The sequence below is a fragment of the Dipodomys spectabilis genome, unplaced genomic scaffold (assembly GCF_019054845.1).
Source record: "Dipodomys spectabilis isolate Male_0828 unplaced genomic scaffold, ASM1905484v1 ptg000095l, whole genome shotgun sequence".
NCBI lineage: Eukaryota > Metazoa > Chordata > Mammalia > Rodentia > Heteromyidae > Dipodomys > Dipodomys spectabilis.
The window spans coordinates 6097434-6111256 of record NW_024870772.1 but is presented as its reverse complement, the minus strand read 5'-3'; the positions used below and the strand labels follow the sequence as shown (position 1 = coordinate 6111256).

General features: G+C 35.2%; 1 protein-coding gene across 1 annotated transcript in view; it reads right to left on the bottom strand.

Annotated features, from left to right (window-relative positions):
- The window catches only part of Klhl1 (kelch like family member 1), a 251010-nt gene that overhangs the window by 109675 nt on the left and 127512 nt on the right, over positions 1-13823 (bottom strand). The window lies entirely within an intron of this gene.

The following is a 13823-nucleotide window of genomic DNA, read 5'->3' as shown; positions in this document are numbered from 1 at the left end:
CTGTCGTTTGGGTATCATTGTTGCAACCAGTCATCCTGTACCCTTGTTTCAGCAGAGAGACCGAGTGACAGTGGCTTCTACACTTGGTTTTCTTTTTCTTTTTTGTCGGTCGTGGGGCTTGAACTCTGGGCCTGGGCACTGTCTCTCAGTTCTTCAGCTCACGGCTAGCGCTTTACCACTTGAGCCACAGTGCCACTCCCAGCTTTTTTCTGCTTATGTGGGGGCTGAGGATCAAACCCAGGGCCTCATGCATGCGAGGCAGACACTCTACAACTGAACCACCTTCCCAACCCCCAAATTTAGTATCTTTATAAGTCTTTAAATGCTACATGTTACTTCTCAATTCCTTGAGGTAGTCCTCACATGCTGGAATATCCTTAGTCCAATGATCAAAACTTCCATAATCCTCGTTTATAAATGCAATAAACTTATAGCTACCACCCGTATTTATTCTTGTATCATAAAAATATAACTATGACCATGCACTCAGTCTTAAAAAATTCCCACAAATATGTATTTTCTTCAAAGGATTACCTCAATTTCAATTTCGATAGATGATAGATAAATGGTCAATAGCTGATAGATAGATTGGCAGATAGCTTTTCCATCATTTTCTGTTTTAGAAAATCTATTCCGTTGTCTATTCATTCAGTCTACCATGGCACTGGATCTTCATAACACACATTACCTAAAGCTTTGTCTCAGCAATTCCAACAGCAACCTTATCTTTGTTGCCTTCAGGGGTTTGATTATGAATTATAAGCTGTGAGTGCTGGAGTTACATAAACTTGTGCGTCTATATTCTGGCCCAGTGCCTGGGAAACATCAAAGGAACAGCACACATATAAAGAAAGCTGAATCGATGATCTTTTCAAGGAAAAAAAAATGTGGTAACAGCATGATGTTTCCAAGTGTATTTTTTCAACTCTCAGAAACTGTCTTCCATATTAAACAGAAAGACTCCTGTGTATAGTATATAGCTGGAGAGCATGGCCACTCTACAGGTTGGCTGGTCTTCTGTTTGCTGTGTCTGCTCCCAAGTCTGCTGAGATAACTCCAAGGGAGGTTTAACTCTAACTTTACAGCACATGTTCTCACAGCCATGATGGTGATGGAAATCTATAGCACAGGTACTTTAGGACAAAACTGGTATATAATGATCTAAGACTTTTAAAAACAGAGTATGACTACACTAAAACAGAGTAAAGCATTCATCAGGTGACCATTAATTTAACATTTAACAGAGTAGAATTATACTTTCTTTTTGGCAAATCCTTGACCCATGAAGATAGAACCATTCTGGAGTTGAAGTGCTTTAAATTGTAACATGAGGCTGTCAATTTGGTTGTATTTCAGGTCATTTGCCATTCTTTTGCATACATTGGATAACAACAGTACAATTTGTAAGTGGTGTAGCTTATTTATATGACTTGCCATCACAGAGTGACTGGGTTATTTTTAATTCCCTGAAATTGTTTTATCTCCTGAATTTCTTTTGGGTTTATAGTGCTATGTATATTATATAAGTTCAATACTATTTATTGAGTTCACAAATTAAGTGATTTGAGATTTATTGATAACAGATTTCTGTAGGGGACTACAAAAGACAGTAAAAGACAAAAATGTTTCTGAGGAATCAGAAAGATGCATTCTTGTGCTTTTTTCTAGTTAGTCAGAAACTTTGTAACTACTAAACTGCATTCAGCATTATATAGGTCGACTGTCAATATATATAGGATGGACTAGTGTTCTATGAATCTTTGTGGTGTCTATTACAAAGAATTGTTCAAGGCATATTTCATTATATTTTATGGTGTTCTCTTTATGATGACTCTGAGGAGACATTTCTTTAAGGTTTTAGTAGCAGCAATAATTGCATTTCTCCTGAGTAAATTGGCTTGCTTTTATCATGGATGTTGTAAATTATGAAACTGATCAGATTTCTTTTATTAATTTGGCCTCTAGAAAACTTAAAGTCAAGTTGAAATTTATCTGTCAGGGAGGACATAGACTATTAGAGTTTGATTTCTTTTTGAGACAGCTCTGATAATACTTTTATTAATAACAATGCAAGCAGCTTTCTTTTATTTTCTCCATTTATAACTGTGACTAATCTAGCTTATATTGCTATAATGTTATAGCTTTCTGAATGACACTAAATCTTTTAGGAAAAGATTTAAAAACTACTCTAAATAAATTGGATATTAGGAGCTGTTATTGGATGCTACTGGCCTGTCATTTTGTCCACATATAATGTTCTTTAATTTTGGTTTCTATATAATTAGAAGTTCCATTTTCTATCATTGTCCCTCACTCCTTCTTTCTTTCAATGTTACACTTTCTGTTTACTTAATAGTTCTTGCTCATATTTCAATCTAGCTCTTGGAAATATGCTAAAACAATTATACTTTATTCATAAAAGAAGCATTTTCTGGTTTTCACTACTTTGCATTGTTTGCAGGAGAACTAGTATTTTATTAGCTATAAAGATTATGTATTCAGAGATAGCTAAACTGTTCGACCCACTAAATTTTGTAGACTATTCTCCTTTAAGGTTGTTTAATATTTTGAACATTTGATATTTGACCTCAAATAACCACTGTGAGAATAAAATGGATATGAAGAAAATCAATTGCCTTTCTGATAAAAAATTTAGAACCTAGAGAGCTGTGATAACCAAATTAGCTCAAAATATTTGACAAAGTTTAAGTCTGAAAATAGAAAATCGATACATGGAATTCTGACTGGGGTAAAAGTAAACTATGAAAAAGCATAATAAAATATGTGTTGACATAGTTACTATATCATTTTGGTCACCAATGAGGTCAGAAAAAATCATAATAAAATAATATTAGGAACAAAATACAAATAAAATTATATTGATATTCTATTTCAAAACATTCATAATGGCTCTTATCAAGAAAAAATGGTCATGAAGATGTGACAAAAAGAATCCTGATATATTTCCAGGATTATGGAAATTAATGAGGAAATTCTTTAAAAATCTATAAATAAAACTACTGCATGATTATATAATATCACTCTTGGAAAAGTAGTTTATGACATTACTGGTGGAATATAAATCAACATAAAAGAGATTCCTGAACACCCATGAATACTGCAGCATTGTTCTTAGTACCAAAACATAGAATCAGCCTAGATATCTAAAAACCAAAATAGATAAATAAAATATGCATAAATATAATATAGAGCATTTTTCAGTAGAAAGTAGAATTAAATTATCCCAGAAATTGCCATATTAATTGAAATGAGTGAGATTCAAACATTATGTTTTATCATAAATGTAGAAACTAGATATTAACAAAAAACTATGTATAAATAACATGAATAGGATGTAGCTGGAAAGAAGATAAGGAAAATAAAGAATAGGGGGAATATCATGATAAAGTTACACAGACGCTGGAGGGGATGTGGACCGAAGGGAACCTTACTGCATTGCTGGTGGGAGTGTAAACTTGTTCAACCACTTTGGAAAGCAGTATGGAGGTTCCTCAAAAGACTCCACATAGAACTCCCCTATGACCCAGCAATAACCACTTTTGTGCATTTACTCAAGTGATCACAAACAAGACCACGCTAAAGCTACCAGCACAACTATGTTTATTGCAGAATTATTTACCATAGCTAAGATATGGAACCAACCCAGATGCCCCTCAGTACTGAATGCATCAAGAAAATGTGGTATATATACACAATGGAATTCTATGCCTCCATCAGAAAGAATGATATTGCCCCATTTGTTAGGAAATGGAAAGACTTGGAAAAAATTATATTAAGTGAAGTAAGCCAGGCCCCAAAAAACTTAGGTCCCATGGTTTCCCTTGTTTGCAATAACTAGTATTGTCTGAGACAAGCGGAAAAGGTCAGATAAGTTGATGTTAGAGAAATGAACCCTAAGATATGTATTCAACTGTTTTTTTTTTTCTTTCAGGTGATTGTTTCTAACACACTTATAAGATTATTTCTTTGTTGCTTTTTATGTCCTTCCCCCATGGTATAACCCCTGCTTTCACTGTAGTTGAGGTTGGTATAATTTGTGGAGGGGAAGGGAAAAAACAAATCGTTTAAATAGGGGTACAGGTGGATCCACTGCAACAATGAGATGTACAAGTCGTTATGTGGAAAAACGAACTTTACAGCTTTGGTGGGGGGATGAGGAGGATAAGGTGGGGGGAGGGGTGTGGGTAGGATGGGAAGGGTTGGGAGGGGAAACAAAGGAGGAGGCTACAATTCTTGATAAGAAATGTACTCATTATCTTGCTCATGTAATTGTAACCCCTCTGTACACAATAAAAATAAAAATATTTAAAAAGTTACACATATAAATATGTCATAATGAAATCAAGCAAAATAATCAGTTAAGAAAGAATTGGGAAGAATGAGATGGTTGGATATGATCCAAACAATTTATAAGCATGTATGGAAACATCAAAATGAAAGTTTGCATAATTAACAAAGACTAAAGAAAGCCCTTTAAATTAATAATTTCAAAAAAATCCTTTGTAAACAAACTTTGAGTATTGCAATACTTGTTTCCAATGCTTTCAGAAGCAAGATCAAAACTTTCACCGCTTAACTTGCTAGCAAGATCTTTTCTGTTACTTCATACACAAGATCAGTTAAGAGCTCTCAAACGCTTATGACACTACACCAAAAATGCACTTTGGGACACTGAAGTTGCCGCCACTCCGGGTACAGAGTGTGTGTGTGTTGGGGGGAAGGGGAAGCTAATAGAACTTGTCTATGTCCTGGGTGTTTTTTTTTCTTATTTTTTTAAATTTTGTTTTATTCTAGAGATACTGTACAAGAGGGTTACAGTTACATGAGTAAGGTAATGAGTGCATTTCTAGTCAAACATTGCTACCCCCCTTTGTCGTTCTCGTGCTGTCCCTTCCCTCCCCCACCTCCCTCACTCCCCACCCCCAGAAGTTGTAAAGTTCATTTCTGACATAGTGCCTTGTAAGTTTCATTGTTGCAAGGGGTCATCCTGTGTCCTTGTTTCGGCACTTCCCTCCCCATATTAGATAAATGTACAGAAAAGCTCAAAAGCTATGGAAGAGATGGTAGGGAAAAAATAAAGGAGACAACAATGTTTGGTAAGAAATACACTCATTTCCGTGCTCATGTACCTGTACCCCCCGTACAGTATTTTCACAATAAAAAAGTTATTTAAAAAAGCTATATACATATGACTATATAAGATGATGATAAACAAAATGAACCCCAAGATATGAACACAAGGAACTTTTCTTTGTTGTTGTTATTTTTAATGTGCTATGTGGATTTTTTGTTTGTTTGTTTGTTTTGTATGTTCTTCTCCCTATGGTTTATCCCCTGTTATCACCTGGGAGTTTTCTTACAAACACAATTTTTCCATCCTTTAGAAGAGAACCAGGTTGATTATTTTCCAAGACTTTAAGTTTTTTTCCTCTCTCTTTTCTTCTTTTTCCCATGAACCACTGACATAAGGAAAGCCACAAGTTTTACAGTTTTTCTTAGAATTAAGATCACTTCTCCCCACACGCCAAAGTTGTAAAGTTCTTTTTTCGACATAAGGTCTTGTACATCTCATTGTTGCAATGGGTCAACCTGTATCCCTATTTGGGGACTGGGGGGGGGGGGGGGGGGGGGGGGGGGGAGGCCGGGAGGGGGAGATGGGAAGAGATGGTAAGGGGAAACAAAGGAGGAGGCAACAATGCTTGATAAGAAGTGTACTCACTATTTTGTCCAAGTAATTGTAACCCCTCTGTATGGTATTTTCATAATAAAAAATGTAAAATAAAAAAAAGATATCTTATTTTCTCATTCAGATATTTCTCCTTCTACAAAACACAAAGCATAATATATTGAAGCTAAATTCTTCCCTATTTTAAGAAGTTATCAGAATTGTTTTTATTATCTTCTTTTCTACCAACATTTTGATCATAATCCTGTCTGTCATCTCCAGAGAAATGAAGTCTTTCTCTATAGCTTTTCTCTTTTAAGCCCCAGAATTTTACTTTACATTCCACTCACAACAATATAGAATTTTACTGGAAGTGGTGCTGTGGCTCAAGAGGTAGAGTTCTAGCCTTGAGCACAAAGAGGCTCAGGATCTGAGTTCAATACCATGATGGGGAAAAAAAATTACTATGCAATATACTAAATATTCCAACATTGAGGATTAGTAGATTTCCTTCCGGTTTAGATCTATAGAATTGCCATACATTAATCCTTTAAGAAGGTAAAGATTAAATCCCAAAACAGAAAAGAAGACTGAAGTTTCAAGTTTTGACTCAATTTTTCTATGAAAATGAACATAGATTGAATTGATCAAGATGTAATCCTTTCATAAACTACTTTGTTAAATGGTAACAACTTTGTACAGCTAAAAATAATACAAAAATTAAAGACAAGTAAGCATACTTAATCATCTACTTGATTAACAGTAATTTTTCTTTTCAAGGGTATTTCCCAAATGCAAAAACAAAACAAATATAAAATGGAAGCTGTATAGAATCTTCATTTTAATCATTATAGTATGTATATATAATAGTCTAAATATGAAGGTACATGCATATATATTCACATATATATATAAGTCTATATATATAATTCTATATTCAAATATAGAGTAAAAACACATCAAAGACATTAATACATACAGGCACATAAAATATTTTCTTCCTTTTCATCATTAGATTTTGTAAATGAACATATAATAATATTTCAAGTATTTCCTTATATATCGTTTGTATAGCAGAACATAGAATAAATAATCATTCACAGGAAAACAGCCTAATCAGCTAAACAATTCTACTTCCATTATTTATTTAATAAAAATGTAACCAGTCTTCTAATAATTACTTTGTAAGCTGTGCATATATAAATTTTAATTCGGGTAAATAATATTTATTATTTTGTTGTCATTCTTCTTCTTATTATTATTATTATGTTTTCGGGCTTGAACTCTGGGTCTGGGAACTGTCCCCCAGCTCTAGTTCATGGCAAGCACTCTACCACTTGGGTTACAGCACCGCTGCTGGTTTTCTGGTGGTTTATTGGAGATAAGAGTTTCAAGGACTTTCCTGTGTGGGCTGGCTTTGAACCGCCATCCTCAGATCTCAGCCTCCTGAGTAGCTAGGATTACAGGCATGAGCCACTGTCACCCAGAAATTTTTGTTATAATAATAATTATTATTTACATTTAATTTGTGGTAGAATTAAAAATCTCTACCTTTACTGTCTTTATAAATTGTGCCACAATAGTGCTTGTCAAATTTTCTTTACATGTATAGTAGAAAACTTTGATAATGGCAGTAGTTGGAAAGGCTATGTGAAAAAAGGGAACATTTATGCACATCTTTATGAAAGTCACATATTTGTGTCAACCTACAAGAAATATGGTATCATTGCCAATTTAATCACAAGGCGACAATATATCTGTTTGCAAAGTTGTTTCTTCTTCCTGTAGCATACTTTCCAGGACACCAGATCACATAAGTTTTCCTTAAAAGATTTCCAATTCTTGATGAAAGTGTGAAAAGAATGAATGTCTATAATCTTGCATGGAAAGTAAATTTTTAATGTAAGATAATATTTTTTGTCTTCCTTCTAGGACATCTTTTAGAAACTGGTGATTAAACAAAAAGGAAACTTTGATTGGTAAGAGTATATGTATATTTTGTCTGGTAAGAGTATATGTATATTTTGTCAGGTAGTGCTAATTCTTGCTGAGTATTTTTTTTTTTTTTTTTTGGGGTCCGGTTGTGAGGCCTGAACTCTGGGCCTGGACGCTGTCCCTCAGCTCTTCAGCTCAAGGCTAGCGCTCTACCACTTGAGCCACAGCACCACTTCCGGCTTTTTTCTTATGTGGTGCTAAGGAATTGAACCCAGGGCCTCATGCATTGCAAGGCAAGCGCTCTACCACTGAGCCACCTTCCCAGCCCCAGGTAGTGCTAATTCTTGACTCACCAAAACCTGAGTTTTGGTTTATACCTTAACCAGAGCATTTTCCTCCAAACTAAAAAGGATTGTACTGTCAGCTGAAAGTTATAATTCTTTGTTCTTTTGTACATGGAGTCACGAATGACCCTTCAAGAGAGACAATTACATGCATAATCAAATTCTCTACACGGAGTTAAATGCACGCATAGAAAAGCAAATGTTAATAAGGAACTTCTCTGTGTAACTACATTAGTTTGCAGTAAAATGGCATTAGCCTTCTCTAGTAAAGAATCTGTTACATTTTACAATCATAAAATAATCTAAATGAGCCGGGCGCTGGTGGTTCACGCCTGTAATCCTAGCTACTCAGGAGGCTGAGTTCTGAGAATCGCGGTTCAAAGCCAACCCTGGCAGGAAAATCCTGGAGACTCTTATCTCCAATAAACCACTAGAAAACCAGAAGTGGCGCTGTATCTCCAGCGGTAGAGCGCTTCTCGCCTTGAGCTGAAGAGTGCAAGGACAGCGCCCAAACCCAGAGTTCAAGCCCCAGGACCCAAAAATAAACAAACAAAAATATAATCTAAATGGTGTCTTTAGAAGCATTGTTACTTATTTGTTAATAAAAAGATTTAGACTACTTTTCTTCAGGGTTGAACCAGTAGTTCCTAGCAAATTATCATTTCCAACTCACAGTACAGCATATTTAACTTGTTTTTATCCTATTTTACTTTTAACTGTTAGAAATAACTGCAAACAATTTCAAACCAGAAATAAAGTAAAATGCAAGCTATAAATATTTCCCCATATGAAATCCTACAATGAAAACAAATAAAATGTATTTTATATCGTATTTAAATGTGTAAAGTATATAAATACAATGTATATAAATGTACGAATGTATATAAATGTCATTTATGAAAAAATGATGGAAAAAAGGGACATTCTTCAGCAATTAAACTCTATAATGAATACTGTAAGATAATAAAAGATGTTCATTTATTAACATCTATTCTATATATTTACATCTATTCTATATCAGTATTTATTCCTCAAGAAATAAAACAGATATGAACTACATTCAATATAGCATGTAAATATTTATTCAACATACATGTTGTTATATATGGTACATTAAATGAGAAAGCTGGTACCAAACATAGAGATTAGTTTATTTTATAAGACACAGTAAAAAGAAATAAGAACTACTATAAAAAAAGGGACAATTTACCAGAGAGTTTCAATGTAGAAGCCATTAATGTTTCATGGGTGAATTAAAATGTACCCTTTCACATTTAAGAATGTTCTTTTATGGTTGTTGTATTTTTGCATTTTTCATCTTTTTATCTCAAAAGATGGTTGATTGTATAATAGTTTCATGTTATTGTTGTAACAAATCACCACGAACGATGTGGCTTAAGAAATTCTCCTTTATGTTCCCACTGGTCATGAGGCTGGAAGTGGAATTCAGCTTTTATTCTGCTCTAGATTTCACAGATCCAAATCAAAGTGTTGTGGAGGCTTCTTTGTTTCAAGGAAACCTGGGAATGTTTGGAAATACTCTGTTTTTAAATCCATCATGGTTATTAGAATTCAGTCGTATGTGGCTGTGAGTCTTCCTGGCTCCTAAGTGCTGACCCTCCTCAGTTCTCGTATGGCCCTTCTCCCACTGCATGGTTTGTCCTTCCCTGCTTACCTACAGTGATGTGCACAGAATCCTCAAGTTTTCATTGCCTTTTTCCTCCCCTTCTGCTTAATCTCTGTTTTATTTTTTGTTATCTGTGAGAAACTCCTCTGTCTTCCTCTTCTGGTATTAGTGCTGTGGGTCACTGTGCTGGAATCCTCTTGGAGAGTCCCATTGTATCATAGTTGGCTAAATAAGGGTTCAGGTACCTCAGTTCAATTTGTGAAGTACTTCCATAGAGTTACCTAGATTGTGTTTGACTAAATAACCAAGGAATCTTGACAGATGAGGTGATATTTAGCAGTTTGCCTCCTATAATTTTCAACTTGGGGGTTTATCAATCTTTCATGTTTGTGAGTGAAAGATTCTGTGTGTGAAGTGGATGAATAAATCATAACCAACAGCAATTTTCAGTCATTCAAGTGACTTATCATACCTCTATGAATACTAAAGTCTCTACTGGGAAATGTAAATTTCAAGATCAAAAGGCAACTGATCGACCCTCAGGGACTGAAGCCATCTTTGAGCCTTTTGCAAATTGAAGAAATGAAAAGGCAACATTTTTTCATTTGATCTATCAGACACTAATATTATATAGTACTTAAAATTATGTTTCCTGATCATTTATTTAGAATTAGTCAATAACATATTATTTAACAAATTGTTTATAGAAGCCTTTTCAATTCTCAGGGGAAATATAGGACCTTCTCTTTTCTTGGTGTTCCCCAATCTTTGACTCTACTTAAAAGGCAAGTCAACATTATTTTTTTATTTATCTTTTTTTGCTGGTCCGAAAGTTTGAACTCAGGGCCTGGGAGCTGTCCTTGAGCAATTTCATTCAAGCTTAGCTCTCTACCACTTGAGCCACAGCACCACTTCTAACTTTTTTTAGTAGTTTATTGGAGATAAGAATCTCATGGACTTTCCTGCCCCACCTGGATTTGAACAGGGATCTTTAGATCTCAGACTACTGAGTAGTTTATATTCCAGGCATTAGCTACCAGTGCCTAACTCTGTTTTATATTTTTAAAGGACATTACATAACCTGCAAAAGCACTTCTGAATTTCTAACTTTTCTCTAATAATGTGACAAGATTATGGGAGACTGAAACTACTGAATGTGTGAAATGATGTTCTAATTTAGGTTAATCATTTCTCTTGGAATCATGGGCCTCCTAGAATTTGAGAGTTGTTACTTTATTGGAAAAAATAGCATATTTCCCTTCCCTTCACTAACATTTTGCCCAGTGGCTTGAAGAGACCTCTGATTTTGGTTATATTTGCATTCAAATGGAACAAAGTATTGTTGAATCTAGGGAGGGCCCTTTGCAACTTGATGGGCATGTGACTACAGATCTACCTTTAAACTAACTTGAATGCTAAAGAGGTACAACTTTCCCTAAAATGGGAGGGACAGAACTATTCTCTCTCTGGGAAATTAGATGGTACCATTATTAACAAGACAGATTTGTAGATTTTTTCCCCCATAATATGACCAGTGAAAACTGATGTTCAATAAAACTCTGAATGATATTAGGCAAGTAAACTCTGATACAGTGTGAGTCCTCACTGATAATGTGCTCAGCTTGGAAAAAATAATCTTAGCTATATCACCAAAGATTGACAGCAGAAAGGATATAGAAGTGCTGTAACTTTGTACACTAACCTGAGTGACTAGGATAAAAGCCTTCTCCAAGAGACCTTTATGTTCAATGCATAATAATTCTCTCATAATAATGAGAAAATTATGCTGCTTGATCTATTAAGGTCTAATATGGCTTCATATTACTATACTATTCTCTTCTCCCCTACAAGTGAATCTGGAGATGAATTATAGAATCCTGATAATTCATTTCTTATATATTAAAAAATAGAAGACTATGGTCTAAGTATGGTTTCCTAGTACCTCATTAGGCATAAGTTATTTTGGTAAATATACAAGTTGCTATCCAAGATAAAGTATCTTGGTGATAGTAATCAATACTAATGCTTTCTTTCATCTAGTTCCTCTACCTGGTTCCGTATGGTTCAATTTTCCCTTATTTGGAATGAATCGCAAAACATTAATGCTTTCCTCCCAAGCCTTATAATTCCTTGCTGTGTGAGATATGTTTGCAGGCTTTGTTTCCCATCAGGGAGGGAAAATTGGCTTTTAAATATTATTGGTTGGCAGAGTAAAGGACACTGCTCAAAAGCACTGAAAGGTCTGAGAATTTGCACTTGGCGACATGACAGTATGGTTGGGCTCATGACAGGAAAATTTTAAGTTCGTATTATACAAGGCAAATTTGAGAGTAAAATCAGGAAGAATGTGTGGTTTCTCATTTGAGATGAGTCAAATTTCAAGTACTTGACTTTTTCCCTACGGATAACAAATAAATAAATAAAAATTAACCTATTGATTGGTAGATCTAATTAATTAATTGGTAAGTGCTATTAATCATGGAAAAAAGATGAACGTACCCACTGCAATAACAGATAGACCCCTACCTTTGAGTTAGCTCCTAAGCAGTAGGACTCTTTGAAGCTTCTTCATCAGTCCATCATGTTATCTCTTAAGCTCAGTATGACCCCAGCAAGTTCTCAGTTTGTTGATTGCAGCCTACTGCTAACTAAAACTCCCACCATCCAGTAGAATCCATGAAATATGGACCTATAGTAACCTAGGCTTGGGATATCTGCCTTCACAGAATCAGCTACTGTACTACTATTTGGCCTCAATAATTATTGAGCACATGAGCCATTATCATGAAATGTACTTACTACTATTAATCTACAAGCATCGTGTGTTTGATTAGAAGCTGCAATGCTAAGTGAGGATCTTGAAGCAGCAATAGTACATTCAGAAATGCATGGCAAAGATGGATTTTGCAACTGAATGAAAAGATTCAGGTATATCTCTCTGACTTTCAGACACACTTTCAAATGGCATACTATCTTTGGTGGTCCAGTGGGGATTCAGAAATAGAAACTTTTTAGACCATTCCTGGACCTGATTTACTGACAATTTTCCTTCCAAGTAATATTCTTTGGAGAAGAATGAAGTATGACTTCCATTAGACCTTAGTGAGGATATGCCTTCTTCTTTTTTTTTTATTTTTTGTGAACATACTATACAGAGGGGATACAATTACATGGACAAGATAATGAGCACATTTCTTATCAAGCATTGCAGTCTCCTCCTTTGTTTACCCTTCACATCCCTTCCCAGCCTCCCCCCGCCACCCCACTCAATCCTCCCCCCCTCAGTACCAAAGTTGTAAAGTTTGTTTTTGACATGATAAATTGTACTTCTCATTGTTGCACCTGTATCCTTAAACCACTTGTTTTTCCCCATCTCCTCCACAAATTATGCAGACATCAATATAGTGAAAGCAGGGGTTATACTGTGGGGGAGGGACATACAAAGTAACAAAGAAGTAATCTTATAAATGCTTTAGAAACAAATGCATGAAAGAAAAAATCATTTAAATACATATCTAAGGGTTCATTTTCCTAACATCACATTATCTGACCTTTTCTGCTTGACTCATACATATACTAGATATTGCAAATAAGGGAAACCATGGGACCTATGTTTCTTTGGACTTGGCTTGTTTCACTTAATATAATTTTTTCCAAGTCTTTCCATTTCCTAACAAATGAGGCAATGTCATTCTTTCTGATGGAGGCATAGAATTCCATTGTGCATATATACCACATTTTCTTGGTCCATTCATCTACTGAGGGGCATCTGGGTTGGTTCCATATCTTAGCTATGGTAAATAATGCTGCAATAAACATAGTTGTGCTGGTAGCTTTAGTATGGTGATCATTTGGGTAAATGCCCCAAAGTGGGCTTGCTGGGTCATAGGGGAGCTCTATGTGGAGTCTTTTGAGGAACCTCCATACTGCTTTCCAAAGTGGTTGAACAAGTTTACACTCCCACCAACAATGAAGTAAAATTCTCTTCTGTCCACATCCCCTCCAGCATCTGTTGTTGTTAGAGTTCTTGATTTTTGCCATTCTAACTAGGGTGAGGTGGTATCTCAATGTTGTTTTGATTTACATGTCTTTTATGGCTAGGGAGGTTGAGCATTTCTTCATGTGTCTATTGGCCATCCTTCTTTCTTCTTCAGAGAAGTTTCTCTTTAAGTCTTTAGTCCACTTATTTATTGGGCAGTTGTTTCTTTGAAGATTTGTTGTTGGGAGATTT